General features: G+C 38.9%; 1 long non-coding RNA gene across 2 annotated transcripts in view; it reads left to right on the top strand.

The window, feature by feature from the left end:
• Positions 1 to 15,573, top strand: part of LOC127471834 (uncharacterized) — a 69,244-nt gene that overhangs the window by 22,196 nt on the left and 31,475 nt on the right. For both annotated transcript variants that reach the window (XR_007904775.1, XR_007904774.1), the window contains exons 4-5: positions 5,624 to 5,936; positions 13,196 to 13,282. This is a non-coding gene — a long non-coding RNA (uncharacterized LOC127471834). The remainder of the gene's footprint in view (positions 1 to 5,623; positions 5,937 to 13,195; positions 13,283 to 15,573) is intronic.

The following is a 15,573-nucleotide window of genomic DNA, read 5'->3' as shown; positions in this document are numbered from 1 at the left end:
TTCATTTTACAGGCCTATCATGAGCTGAGATCAAAGTCACTTTTTTTCCCTACCGAGCGAATAAATTACAAGTCCTGGAGCAGCTCACAATGTGCTGTAATTCTTGGCTATAACATCTATGAGATATGTTTAAACTGAATGATCCACTGCTCAGAGGAGTGATGGCTTCTTTTATAGCCCTCTTGTTCTTGTAGACAGTAAACCACTGAAATAGGCCATGAACACAAGGGCAGGTTCCCCACATTGTCATCTTTTCTGGAGTCTTGCGTGTACTTTTGTCAGTTCTGTGGAGCTCCTTACACCTCACACATTCAGGACTAACTAGTAGTGGTATTTTTTCTTCAGTCTATATTTTGAATATTAAAACTGATAATTACTAGTCAAGTTTGTGCATCTCTTTGAAGAAGATAACAAGTATATATCTGCTTCAAACTCACATGTAACCTATATGTATGAAACCCTTTTTCATACATGTTATTGTTCCTTCCAGTAGGTCTTTCTCCAATCTGCCCAGAAAATGTTTTTCTACTTCCAGACAGACTCTACGCTTCCTATCTCCTATTTACTCAGTCACCTTGTAAATGCAGAGCATTATTGTGTAGAGAAAGTACAGCTTTCTCACCGACTCTATGACTGAAAATTGCACTTATTGTAATTTTTCTTCTCTCCTGTCCTTGAGAGATCCAGCAATATGATTTTATCCATTACATGACTTTCTTACTTGACATTCCTTTGTCATTGCCAGGCACAAAGAACTGAAAAAGGCTGGGATATATGGCAAAGGAGAGGCCAGGATTGTTCCACATAGATCACAAAGCAGATGTGCCAGGGAAGGTCTGGTCTGTAACGCTGCACTAAAGGCAATTACATTGCTTGTCTCTTTAAATGCTAAGGAATAACACTCATGCTCACAGCTTCTTCATTTGTTAAACTATCATATCCATAGAAGCAAGGCAACATTTAACATTTTTTTGTACTCATGCTGGATATTGTGATTGAAAACCCCCACCCCAGACTTTACTGGGTTTCTACTAGTGAGTGGTATGCTTTATACTAGTGAGTGGTATGCTTGTGTGATAAACTGTTTTCATGTGTTAAATATAATGTCTGTCTAGGTACTGATTTTATTTTCCTGTTTAATTTATTCTCCAGATTCTCTGGCCTTCAGTCAATGCACTGGCTGATTAAATTATTATCCCAATAATGAGATTTGACACAATCTGTACCAGTTACCTGTGTGACCTGCTAAGTAGGTTAATTGGCAACCCTGAATAATTATCAGCCACCTCATCTTGCTGATTGAGAGTGTACCAATAAATGAAACATAAAAATGCTGAAAAAGACACAGTTTTTAATTTCAACTTCTGAATTTTTTCAAAGAAACTTTTTAGCTATTAGCTTATTAATAAGACACAGCAATTTAAAAAATACCTCGTGAACATACTGGTTTTATTAGTATAGTTTGCTCTTGTGCATCATCACAACTTCCTGGGAGAAAAAGGACTCAGTGACATATTAGATAAACAGGTCCTTCTATACTGCAAATTGCTTGTATAAGTGAATAGTTGCATCCTCAGAGAGCCAGTTCAAAAGTGAGGAAAATTCAAGAAGTCAAAGTGATATTTGTGGTGACATTGCAAGACTTATGTTTTAATGCCTTTCTGTGAAACCTTGAGAACTAGAAATTAACTTTATTGTTCAATGAAAGCTGTGATTTTTCTATTCCCGTTTCTCAGGAAACAAAGTTAAGAAAAATAAATATGGTGCCTAGTGACTCTGACATGTATTGGGTGTATCTAATCTTTTCTACTTTGTTCATTTCTGAAAAGGCAGTATGGTATTTTTTTCTACCTTAGAAAATGTAAGATTGCAACTTAGAGAGGAATAATGGACTGCCAGAGATGAGAAGATGGGGGGAAAATATGTGAGATTTAAACTTGTGATCTTTTCACAAGGTAATGAGCCCACATTAGTGGTTCAGAACGATGGACCTAATCAGATTTCTTCTAGAATCATTTCTCTGCCCTGGCCAGAAATCCCACCAAAACTCGGGGTAGAAAGAAAAATCAAAGAATCCATTTCTTGTTATCAGCTGTTAATGACTGCAACAAAAAGAATGTTCACAGAGGCACTTTGGAGACCCCCACTTGTGCTCTGCCCTGTCCTTGGGCACGTTTGTGGCACAGCTGGTAGTCCTGGGCTGGTCCTTCTCCACTGTGACCCTGCAGCCTGTGAGCACAGGCACCACTGATGGAACCACACAAATAAGTATTAAGTGCAGGGTAATTTTGGCCCAGTTAAATCTGATTATCAAGTGCCATCTCTTATAACATTTTAGCAGTCTTCCAGCAATTAAAGGCTTGCACAGTCCCCTGATCCATCCCCTCTGGTTGCCACTGACATTTCTCTACTTCAGCCTCTGTGTATGTTTCCCTGTTTAAGCTCATGCCTTAATGGAAAGCAGAGTGTACACTTTTCTCTGTGCAGAAGTGGGTCCTTCAAGATACCCAATCCAAAGCCACTCAGTCTTTCAGTTTGTTGCCTTATGGGCTTTAAGGTAGGCTGATATAGTTCAAGAGAGAATTCTAATGAAATCACATAAACCTGAGCCTGAGCAAGTCAGCAGAGCTCAGATGCTGAGTGAGTGACTCACATATTAACACCAAACATATGCTCAAGCCTTTTTCTGGATCATGGCCATATTGAACTATAATGACCTAAATGGATTTACTCCCCAGACAAATTCACCCTTCACTTTCCTCCCACCCACACATACATTTGCACCTCAATCAACCACTTATGTCTCCTTCTATTTCCTATATCCTACTTTTATTAAAAACTTTATGGCTTGTTTAATCTCTTCTAAGCATGTCTTTATTTCCTCTCTTGCTTTCTTCTATGATTCATCATCAAGGCTTTTTTTGCCCCTACCTAAAGGTTTTCAGTTTCTCTGCACAAATTTAATAAAAGCAAAATTGTTAAGGCTTATTAAAGAAGCTGTCCTGTCTTTTTGTGCTCCTTCTCACCCCACTCCTTCCCCATAAAAAGATAAAGGTGTTGAAGTTGCACATCAGGTGAAACTGCTGTCTACAAATGGAAAAAATAATATCTTTCAGCTCTCTTCCTGTGTGTGTTTTTTTTTTCTGGCATGTGGTCTTGATGTCTAAAATTATAGGCATTTAGATGTCAGGCAGCAGAAGAGAAAAAAATATTTTTTAAAAAAGGAAGCATTGTGGCAAAATATCAAAGAACTGATGTGTTGGTGGTAGTTATAAGGTCTTTTATTCCTCAAGAATAGCACAGCTTTATAAAGTTTTTATCATACCTGATAGAAAATTAAGGGCTGCTGATATTTTGCAGCTCATTACTCATTGCTTGTTGATTACATAAGTGTTTTTGAATGAGGGAGCACTGTAAGGTCCTGTGAGAAGCTAAGCTGACATGACTTCTGTCTTTCCTTTTTATTACGACAGTCAATAGCTCAGTTGTAAGGAACAGAATTGCTCTTTGTGACATTCTTTTGGGAGAGCTAGCTAAAATTTGAGAGCAGAAAAGCATTTCTGGAAAAAAAACAACCCAGCATGCCAGACAAATCAATAAGTGGACGGAGCCGAGTCTGAGACTTTTGGGTTGGGTTAAAACCTAAATCAAGACAGTATTGACTCTGCAAAGCCTGTATTTTTGGGGGTGTGTATATCAGAATCAATAGTACCATCTTGCTTTATTGGAAAACTTCTATGTATCTGTGCAAGCAAATCCATTCTACAATTGTATTTATTTTCTTGAGCTAAAGTTTTCTATTTGGTGTGTGTGACCTGTGTGTTGTGGCTCTATGGAAATAACAAAAGGTGGATTGTGTGTGGTATCTGTCACCAGTGTTCTCTACTGATGACATTTCTAAAGGAAATGAAATATCCTTTGATGAATAAATTATGTACAACCCATATATGTAAGTTCTCTACCACCTGTTCACCATTACCTCAGAAATAATTATTTTATTTTCTGGGAAAAAGATACAGGCATACATTGATCATCAGGATGTGAAAGCATAAACTGTGGGCTTCACTGATCTAATGCTTTGCATCTATGAAATTTCCCATCCAAGATCTTATTGTATCCAATATATCCAACATTACATTACTTAAATGTATCATCTTTGTGAAAGCTAAATGTTTTTAGTCCCATTTTGCAGATAAAGCTGCAAGGACAATGCAAATTTTACCTGTTTGTGCTCTAAGTTAGTCAAGACTCTTGTGACCCTACACTTGGGCAAAAGCATTTTGGCTGATCCTGTTAGGAAAGCTCAGCTGGGCTTAGTAGTTTAAACTGAGTTATGTTGCTCTTGTTCAGAACTGGTTTGTGTTGGCCACCTCAGAGTGCACCCAGGGAAAGCCTCTCTCTTTGTTCACCTGCCTATATAGACTTGCCTTAAATAAATCTGAAAATGAGACTTAGGTATCTTTGATCATTTAGAATGGAGTCGATCCAGTATTAGCTTGCTATAAAGCCACTGAAAAATGTGAACCTAATCTCCACAGTTACACCATCAAGCACACCATAACCAGGCCCCTGTCTTCTGCAGGTTTTAGAAATAAAAAGCATTGCTAAAATTTTAATTAATTGTTTTGTAGAGCAAACCCACTGCATTCCCAGTGAGCTCATTATGATAGAAAAATGAATCTATCACAGTTAACATTTCCTAACTCCTAATGCCTCTGATTTTTGCTTGTGCTACCAGTCTTCCCTTATCTGCCTCATAAGTACTCTGAGTGTGGTACTTATGAAATAATATCCAGGTATGGTATTTAATCTCTTGGCAAGAAAGAAAAAAACACAATGCACTTACTCAGCAATTCCTTCTGAATAATGGTCTGGTGATCCGATTTTCTCCTTCTGGATACAACCAAGTTATTACTTCAGCAGAACTGCCTGCAGTGCCAACACACACACAGATGAAGTCATAATAACAGTTCATTTTACACATACACATGCACATCCTCCAAATGGTGTTCCTAAGAATAGAGCTTAGAAAACCTTGATAACATGAGTATGAAAGAGGGTTTTATGCAATTGATATACACGTTCTGCTTGGTGCTTGGTATTGATTGCATCTGCTCCTACAGGATGTAAAATAAGTGTGTTAAATGCTAGAACTGTGGTTCCATTAAAATAAAAATTCTTAATTATTAGCTGTATTTTCCATTATTTTTTTGTTACATTTAACGTCTCGGAGTTCATATTAAAATTCTTCCTGAGTCAGAAGAAATAAATTCAGTCTTCTGGGTGAAAAAATCCCTACAGGGCTGATGAAATTCAAGCTTTAAATTTGTCTGTATTGTGAACTATGGTTCACTGCAGAATGACAAAAAGTTTAAGAAAATAGAGGTGTAATATATGAATGCTTGAGGGACTGGAGATTCAAAAATGTGTGGTTTTAATTATGGTTTAGGTAAATTTTAAAGGTAGGAAAAAATTAAAAGGTTTATAGCTATATAATAATGATGTTCAATAATGAAGCATTCATTGCAGGTAGAGATTGGAAATGTAATGATCACATCTTTTTCTGATGGATTTCTTTAAAAACCTTTCTGAGACGATGTCATAACATGGTGTGTTTCCACAGGGTACTGAAAGTGCAGGAACTCTCTTCATAAAGGAAAACCTGCATGGGCAGTCACCCTGGTTTCCCTACAGCTTTTCCCTAAGACTAAAATTTGCTTAAGGAAAGTTTCAATAAGAAGGCAGATTCGATGGCTGAGTCCCACAGAGCAAGGGGCTGGGAAGAAAGAGCTCTTCAGCTTCTTCTGCACCACACTGGACACCAGTTACTGCCCCTGTGCCGTTGTCTGCATTTTGTGGGGTCATTTATGAGGCAGATCAATGGATTGATCCCTGCTAAGAGTAACCAGTCAGGAAGATCAATTAACACACTGAAAGTAAGTAATTTCATAAAATAAATCAATTTGCACCACCAAAGGAACTATTAAAAAATGATGGGCAATCTCACCCTTTGGGCTTGAAAAGAATAGACCTGTTCTGATACAAAACAGCAATGATTTCATTAAGTAACAACAATCAATTGCTAACTTTTTTTTGCAGTTTAGGAACCCTTTTTGTTCCTGAGAATACAAAAGAAGCTCAATAGCTAGTGAAGTACCTTTACTGTGCTTGGCATATATGTAAACTCTCTGGACTGAGTAGGGCACTGTCCAGCTTTATGTAACAACTGCTGAGAGCAGAAAATAGCTGTAATCCTAATAACACCTTTTGACTACAATTGATTTCTTCTTGTGAGGTCTTCATGACCGATGAAGAGCAAATTACTGGTACATGTAACAACCTGAGAAGCAAATAAGTCCCATTAAAATATTTTACTGGTGTTCGTAAACCAGTGCTTCCCAGAAATCCATCCCTGTCAAATAAATAACTTTTTGTTTCTCATGAAACACAGAGAACCCAGGTTACTATGGTGATCAAGAGAACACAGAATAAATTCTGATTCATCATAACTGCCACATGCTAGAGGAAAAAAAAAAAAAAACCAAACATCATCTTGCGGTTTTGAGCTGGATCTCTGAAAAATATTTTGAGAAAACAAAACAACTCTATGATGTCCAAACAACAGTGGGCAAAGTATCACAAAAATGAAGAGTTGCAGTAGTATGCCACTTCAAATAAAAATGTTTCAAGTCTGAAACATTTTAAAAGTCATGATCACAAATCTTAGTTTTTTTAGTCTAATCAATGAAACGTATAGAACTGTGAGGGGAATGCTTTAGGCCACATGGTTGTGCATCTTCATCTGGGCCAGGGACACCCTGGCCTTTGCCTGTCATGTACTTTCAGTGCCCAGTTGTTAAATCCTCCTTGCTCTGTGTTTTATGTTCAAAGGGCTGAATCATTGGCATTGGGCAGCCACTGAGCAGGGACAGCTTTGATGCCAGTTTTGGAGGCTTCACTCTTTTGATAAATATGATTCCCATGTTTTTAGTTGCATTTATTTGCACTCACTGTTGACTTTTCACTATTGAGGCTTAAGGAAGTCATGAAGTAGCATTTACATCTGCTTTCTCAGTAATCTATCTAATATTTGTAATCAGCACACTAGTTTTTCAAATTCATGCAGTGAATTCCACAGCACAAAATGCAATGCTATAGTTATTTCTAGTAATCCCCAAGTTTAGTTTAAAGTAATGAAACACAACTCTGATTAATGCAGTTTTATCACAGTGCAAGTCAGACCTTTCTGTTGGTCTTCACAGTGACATTGAAATGGTTTAGAAGCAAGGAAGGCAGTCTAGAGCTAATACAGCTGCATGGACCTAGAAAACAGCCACTTGCTGCCTGGTTTTAGATTGTATGCCATTTGTTTTTACATATTTCAGCTTCCAGCCTCAACACTACATCAGATCTACAAAACATCCACATGAATTAAAACAGAAAGATCCCCTAGTAGCTTGTATGCTGACCTTCAGAACTCAACTCTGCCAGGTCACCAAAGTCTCCATTCACATTCATTAAGACCTGAAGAGCAGAATTGAGATGGATGTCTGCTTTTTCCTGCTCTATCCATTCCTACTCTATCTACTAAGTAACCTGCTACCCTGATATGCTTTTGAAAGGGACAATAACCTACTTTTTAATCGTAAGGCTGCACGAGGGACTTGGTGAAAGCGATTAAAAAAATTCTGGTCCGTTGTAAGATGCTTCTAACTACTGCCCACTCTGGAGGTTTGAAGCCCTACACAGTTATTATCCAGCTGGTGTCTTTGTACCAGTTTTATCTCTAGTCCCAAACCTTCTCTCCCCAGACATTCCTGGTAGTGAATTTAAGTCACGCAAACCCTGTGCAGCATGAAAGTCGTCTGCAGTCTCCACGGTTCAAAAGGACGTGCCTGTGGGTTCACAATTATATCGAGTCTTTCCATCAAAAGGATTGAAAGCAGGAGATTCAAAGGCTGGTAAAATCCAGGGCCCACAGCTTTCATCATTTGATGATGTTACAGAGGATGTTTTCTTCCCAGCTGAATCATGCTCATCACTCCCCCTTCTCGGATGGGGTAGCTCCCCTTTGATACCCCTGAGAGAACTGCAGACTCTTGCTGACATGGCGTGTTTTCCATATATTTAAGGTGAGGAGGGGAAGAGAGAGAGGGAGACAGAGGAGTAGAAATAATATCTTTCACATTTCTTATTATTGGCAGCCATTTCTGAATTTCTTAAGGACTTCAGAACTTAGTAAGAATAAAGATTTTTTTTTTTCTTAGAGGCATGCTATAATTCAAACAAAAATCAGATCGGCGAGAACATCTGATTTATGCCTTAGATCAGACTTTATAATGTAGATATATAATCTATACTATAAATTCAGCCTGGTCACTCAGAAGGTAACAAGCATCTTTGTTATTTTTCATGTGTACATTACAAAGTAGCTCTTATTTCCCAACCCTTGACTAATTGGTGTCACTCTGGTGTCATTCTTCTAACCCATCACTTCTCCCTAGCACGGGTGCCTTTTGTCTTTAAAATGTCAGATTAAATATCATCAGCATTTGCAATCTTCTGGATAGAACATTTAAAATTAAAATGGTTGGGGTCAATATATATAGACACTAAAATGGAACTTATTCAGTAAAAATCTATATGGATGGACAATTACTGCAGTACCAGGTCTTCTCTAACCCAAATGTCATTCAACATTATGGCCTGGCTGGAATGACTGCATCACAACTGAACCATGAATTCTAAAAGCACCAGCCATTTCAACTGCAACTTTCTTAAAAAATAAAAAATCTCCAAAACTTAGTTGCTCACTAACCTCTTTTAATAAAGGGCACTGTATTTTATGTGTATGACTAATATCTCTGTATGCTTAATAAATTCTGTGACAACTGTATAATCATTCCCAGTAACTGTGGGTTTTGAATGGAAGAGGCACCTGGATAATGGAGATCTGAAGAAGCACTGAGGTTAAATCTCCTCTTGTGGCTCATGAGCAGCAGGTTTTTATGGGATGAGTATGCCCCAAACTCATGTAGATACAAATGCCTGTGTCATGCTGTGCCTCCCTAAGCATTATTCTGCATAAATATTTATGCCTTTCTAATTTTACCTGGTATGATCATGGAAAGCAAGTGTAGTGAGTATATGAACATACCCACAAATTACCCAGTTTTCATCTCAGAAAACAATTTAGTAATTTTTCCCAATTAGTTAGTCCAATATTAGTAGAAGTTCAAGTAATCAACAACTGTCACGTTTACCAAATTATAGGCAGAATACACACTTAAAACCCTGGATTAAATTTTAAATCCAGTTCTTAGTTTTGCTGCTGTTTTGTTCTCTGTGAATTTGATCAAGAGATTTGTTCTTCCAACTCCACTACTCTGCACAGATATGAGATTTCCCAGCTGGGCAGGCAGCAGAGACTACACACATGAATGACAGGAAGGCAATCAGGCACAATGGGAAGTCAGGTGAGAGGGCCATTAGCAAAAATCTGGCTCAGTTTGACCACACTGTCTTCAGGGGCTGCTGCTATTAATTTTTCTCCTAAATTATGTTCCCCAGTATAAATTATAGGGGAAGAAAATCATAAAGAATACTACTAAAGAGCATTTGATGAGGCAAGTTGGTACCCTCGTGAGAGATTTCAATAAAAGTGATTTTATTGAAAATAAAACCAAGGATAGTCTTCAAAGCAAAGGCTGTGCACACTGTTTCGGGTGGAGAAGCTGACACTTTTTGGAAAGAACAAAAATCTACCAGCTGCTGAGACTTGAGCTCGAGGTGGGTTTGCTATGAATGAAGATAAAGGCAGACACACCAAAGTTTTTAAGCAAACCCTCTCAGCCTTTGTAACTTTCCGTGTCAAAGCAGGTACTTACACAGGGCCAGGATGAAAATGTTTTAACAATGACTTTCCATTCAGGAACTGCAGCTTAAAAGTCCTGCTCACACCCAGCTAACTGTGAAGATAAAATGCAGATGCTGGTGCATGAGACTGTGGGGTTTAGCTGTTCTACCCAGTGCTGGATGTGCTCAGCATCACACTGCCCTTGGGCAAGGATGGGAAGTACCTGTTCTTGCAGTGCCCTGGCTCTGCAGGCCAGCAGAGAGTGTTTACTTCTCTTTTTCCTTCTGGCATACAAATAGCTGTTGTTATATTTCACATCATTTTGACCAAGAATGAAAGTAATTCTCTAAAACACAATTAAACGCAATTAGAGATAAATGTTATCAAAAATCCTATTAAAAATGGTGGAAGCTCCAATTTTACATTGCCAATTTTAGAGTGATTAAATAAAAAAAGGTGAGAAATCTGCACCCAATGAAATTACATTTAAATGATGTAACTAATAATATTCCTATTTAGCTTTAAACATTAATTCACTGAGGATGAATTTCACCCTGAGTAAAACATTCCAGTAAAAAATGGTGGCATTTTATATTAAAATCCAGTGAATACCTTCTTCCTGCTTTGTAACAACTGGTGTTGGTGCAGAAGAAGGGAAGAAAAAAAAAGTAACAGACATTTTCTTGAGTGATCTGTCTATATGGAGAGCTGCATTTAATTATTTGGAAACTCATTTATTACTGGGCTCCTATAACACTTCTGATAGGATTGTAGGGAACATTCCAATAAACACTCTATTGCTCTTGAAGTAGGAAATAATTAGCTTTCAGTTTGCTTCAGTTCTGACCAAAATAAAGTAGACCAGTCCTGGTAGAAGGAATTTCTGCTTCCAAACACCATCATATGCTTAACAAAAACTTTAAAAAAAAAAGAGAGGTGGATGGGCTCAAATCTTGAGAGCTCCTCAAACTGTGCATGAACAGACTTTTGAGGATGATTCATTGCAGTTCCTTGAGCAGAAGGTCTAAACAGGAGGTCCAGAGCTCAGCTGTGTGTGCTGACAAGGTGCTGAGTAACTCCCTTATGGTCCTGGATAGCTGGGCCTCACTGCTGGAGCCCCTGGGGGCAGGGAAGCAGACATTCCAACCCCCTCTCCTGGCCTGACTGGCATGGACTGAGATATCTTTTCACTGTTTTCCCACATTCCTTGTCAAATACCTCAGAAGTCATCCCTGAGCAGCACAAAAGTGCCAGTTCTGTTGCCTCCTGCCTAAAAGCAAAGGCAGGTCTTAGACTGTGGGTCTCAAACTGGTTTCAGCCTTGCTCTGCTTCTCTCCTAGGCAAGAGAGTAGAATTATATCCAGGATTATTTTTGATGAAGATTGCACAGGAGATGATTGACCTATAATAAAGATTATGAATTGTGTGATATCAAGGAAAATAATCTATATGAAGATGTCCATTTTATATTCAATTGTCACATATCTGTCACTTATTTATCCAGTCCTGTAAGATAGACAAGAGTCTACATTAAAGTGCAAATCCATATAAAAGAAGAGAGAGTCAATAACTATCAATAGCGTCACTGTCATTAATCAGAAAAATGGCAATTTTTTTAAAAAAAAATTCCTACTGGTTTTGACACATTTTCCATTTGATAAGGAAGTAAAGAAGTTCCAAACCAAGTCCAAACCAACATATTTCCTAAGAGTTGCTTTTCTTCAGTACCTGTCTTGGTTTTATGATGTGCTATATCATCTCAGGACAGCTGGGTTGCAGCAGTGCAGTTCCACAGCCCCGTGCTGGATCAGTCTGGTGTGTGGCACACACTTGGCTGTAGCTCATCCCTGTGACATTCTGACTCAGCCCCACAGGATTTAGTGCTTCGAGAACCCCGTTGGAGAAGGGATATTTATGCCCAGAGGAGAGGGAGAGTTGTAGATGAGAAGGTTTCTAATTCATGGTTTTCACCCACAACCCCAATCCATTTAGATTTAGTGTCCTCGTGTGGAAATGTTCTGGTGAAGGCATCTCCTTTCCCCTGAGGGCAAATGAATGTGTTATAACAGTGCTGGAATTAATCTGAGCAGATAGAAGGTCAGGAGGGAGGTCTTCACTTCAGAAGGGAAATATGATTATACTCCTCATCGGACAAGTCCTTTGATTTGTTCACAGTACCTGTGGGAGGTCCCTGATGCCAGGATCCTTCAGGGGCCTTCGTCTCAGCAATGTCACTTAGATGACAAGGCAACTTGGAAGCAACAATTGCTCTTTTGACCAAAGCATTCACCCACACATTCAGGATTTTGCAGGGTTTTCTGCTTAGAGGAAATATGTGTGGAAGACCAGTAGCTCTTTGAAGAAGACCTATTATTATTTTCAGAGAACACAGACCTATTTCCCTGAATGCTGAAGGAATCAAACAAGAAGCAGCATTGTCTTTGCTCACAGCTTCTGCCTCTATATACTGGCCTGCCAGGCTTTTTATTCCTCTTCAGTTTTTCTCAAGTCTTCATTACAGAGAGGTAAAGGTGGTACAGTAAGGAACACTGCTACTTGAGGCTTTGCTGGGTCACTGAAATAATTTTGGAGGCAAATATATTTTTATTAATCTGCAAGGGTTTGTTTTACAGTGTTTCTGTGCTATACAATGTTCATAATACCATGGGCGCAGCTTCACAGGTTGAAACAGCATATTATCAATGGTGGTGGTGCACTATATTTTTTGTTTCTTAAATCTATGTTTGAAGGCAACACTATAAAGAGGTGCTTCTGCTCATGGCAGAGCATGGCAAATTTAGTTGGAAACAGAGGCTATTTAAACCTGCAGTTTCTGAGCTCTCATACAGAAGTTTGAATCTGTTATACAAAAATCCTCTCAACACTACTTTCTTACTTACCTAATTTTTATATGCAGCTGTGGTAGAAATGTGTTCTTTTTGATGAAAGAGAAAGAGGATGAACATATTTGTGTCACTGCTGCCCTCCCAAAAGATTATACCAGTCTATGGGACAGCTATTTCTACGTTCTCCTCTGAGGAAAGCACTGAAAGAAGCTATAACTTCCTGTGGAAATCTCAGCTCACCTGCTTTCCCAGCTTTCTCCACGGCAGTGGACTTCTGGTGGGATCCCAGCTCCAGGTCCACCTCCTGCATAAATGGGATTTCAACAAACACCATTCTTCACAGTATAACTCAGGATCTCCAAGCATCTAACATTGAACGGACAAGAGAGAATCAAGAATTTGAAGGGGAAATATGGACTTTTTGTTCAAGAGTTTAAATGAGAAGTGTCTGATTTGGCAATAAATCTGCTAACTAGTCTTTTTACTTCGCTAGGACTTCTAAATTTAATCGCTCTGACCCTAGACTATCCTGAGCAGTCTTTGCATGGCTGGCAGTACAGAAGGAATGGATTTGCCATAGGTTATTAGTTAAGGTTTTGTTTCTCATCAAGAAAACTCAATTTTTGCAGAGGTATGCCTCTTCCCAGACAGGAAAAATGCTGGGCATACTGAAAAGCAGCCTGACTTTAGCTTGAACTGAGAGGTCTCAAAAGAGCAGCAGTGCCAAGGGTTGGCTGTAAATAGCTGCAGAAATCTTTACACCTGGCAGTGGCACTTGGCTGAAAATGCCACCTTCCAATTTTTTTTCCAGTTCTCACTTAATTTCCTCTGAAAACTCAGTGCAGATGTACTTAACCTAGTGTATAGTGCTGAGATCATGAAATTAATGAGAGATCATGCATTCTGGGTAAAAGAAAATTGTGCATTAGAAACTCTCACGTTAATGAGGTTTTAAAGGTATTTCCCTATTGTTCCCCTTCCCAGGAATTTCTAAGCATCCTACCATGGCTCCTCTTTTTCAGGTTACCAAGCAGCTGCCAAGGTTTTGACGTGTCCAAGAGGGTTGGTCTCTGTTTGGGTCCCTCCAGCTTGGGGGCAGTGCTCCCTCTGCCCTGCCCTTTCTTTTCCTCTGGACTTCCAGAGAAGAATAAGTTGCAGTGGCAACAGCTGTTTCTTCCATGGCTCATCCATACACAGGGAATGCAGGGAGCCAGATGCCAGTGTTTCCATGGGATTTAGTGTTCATGTTCAAGGAAGATTTCCCTTTGTAGCTAAACCACTGGCAGAATGGAAGAGTGAGGTAGGATTTGTATTCTTGACCTGCACTTGTGTAGAGATGGAATAATTCTTTATAAAATAGAAAGGATGGGATTTAGTGGACAGTTGAGGGTATATCTTAATTAATCTCTTTGCCAATTAAAAGATGGAAGTTCTAATTAAGGTGACCTCAAAGCAATTATTCAGACTTGTGTATTTACATTAATTAGACTACCAAAGCATTAAGAGTAAGATTATGACTTTGCAGATGGCACAAAGTCGATTTTCCGTGTTGAAGTACCTCACTACGTAATTTGTAATGAGGGAAGATGTCACAATTGCACCATTTCTACTACATAGTTATTTTGTCTCCCAGGATTTCAGGTCTAAAACAAAATTAAGAGGAGGATGCTTGTGCTGAGGATTTAGGTCACAGCTTCCTTCCTGATGATGGGGAGATTGATGCTGAAATGTTTATTTGTCACATGCAGTGGAAGTCTTCTCACAGGAGGCAACTGCTTCTTTTCACTCCCACTTAAGTATTCACCAAAGTAACACCTAATCAAGTATGATATCACTACTTCTATTTAGCACATGCATTTGGGCTTTATTCTTTTCTAGAGCAAATCTAATCTACTCATATAATACTTAATTACCATGATGATTAAGCAGTGGATGTTAAGACCATAAATACTGTTAAAAAAACCCAAACCAAAAAACCAAAAACAAAAGAAAAAACAAAACCCAAAACCAAACCACAAAAAACCACAAAACAAACAAACAAACAAAAAAAACAAAAATCATACCAGTGGCTGTGAGCCCCTTCTGAGAATTTGGGACTCGGACTTATTTCCTGTTTCTGTTAGTAATCAGTGACACTAATTGCCATCCTGCCGACTGTATGGATTCATCACGAATCCATCACAAATCCTGATTTAGGATCCTGCTGACTGTACCAATTTGTTGTGAATGGGTGATTTACATCGCTTAAAGAACCACCATCAAAGGTATTAACAAAGTTCCTTGGCGAGGCTCACTCTATTACTGTACTGCACAATCATTTAGGCAGTGATTCAAAGCTGCAAAAATCAAAATTACCAAGACAAAAATCAAAGTTATCATTCAAGGTTATGCACAATATCAGTCACTTACCAGAATCTGCTGTTGGTGAAAGATCTCTCTGCCTCAAGGAGACCCCTTGAGAGGTACCCAGTTCAAGAGGAGACCACCACTGTGCAGTCAGGCTGCTTGGTAGGGAGAGCTCAAGGAAGGCTCACTTAGGCTGCCATATTAATGGAATAAAGTGGTTGTCTTGTATTCAAATAACATGCAAAGGAGAAGGTAGGTGTGACACTCCTTGTACCCACAACTTTGTTCCTTGATAAATGAGTCCTGGAAAATCCACCTGCAGTTGAAGTGTTAGTCTCACGATCGGTGTTCCAAGCTCATACATGTCGATGCTCACTGGGTCACTCTGCTCCTCTCTGGGTTTTCAGAGAACAGATTGGAACTAGAGAAGTTTTTGGTCCAGTTGCAGCTCAGGAATTTGCCTTCCTTGGAGCTTCTACCAAAATTACACTTCTTTGGCTGAGGAGTCGACTACATCCATCACAG

Source organism: Manacus candei, unplaced genomic scaffold, assembly GCF_025592945.1.
Source record: "Manacus candei isolate 608988 ecotype Guabito, Panama unplaced genomic scaffold, ASM2559294v1 h1tg000003l, whole genome shotgun sequence".
Classification (NCBI taxonomy): Eukaryota; Metazoa; Chordata; class Aves; order Passeriformes; family Pipridae; genus Manacus; species Manacus candei.
This window is presented reverse-complemented; position numbering and strand designations above follow the sequence as displayed.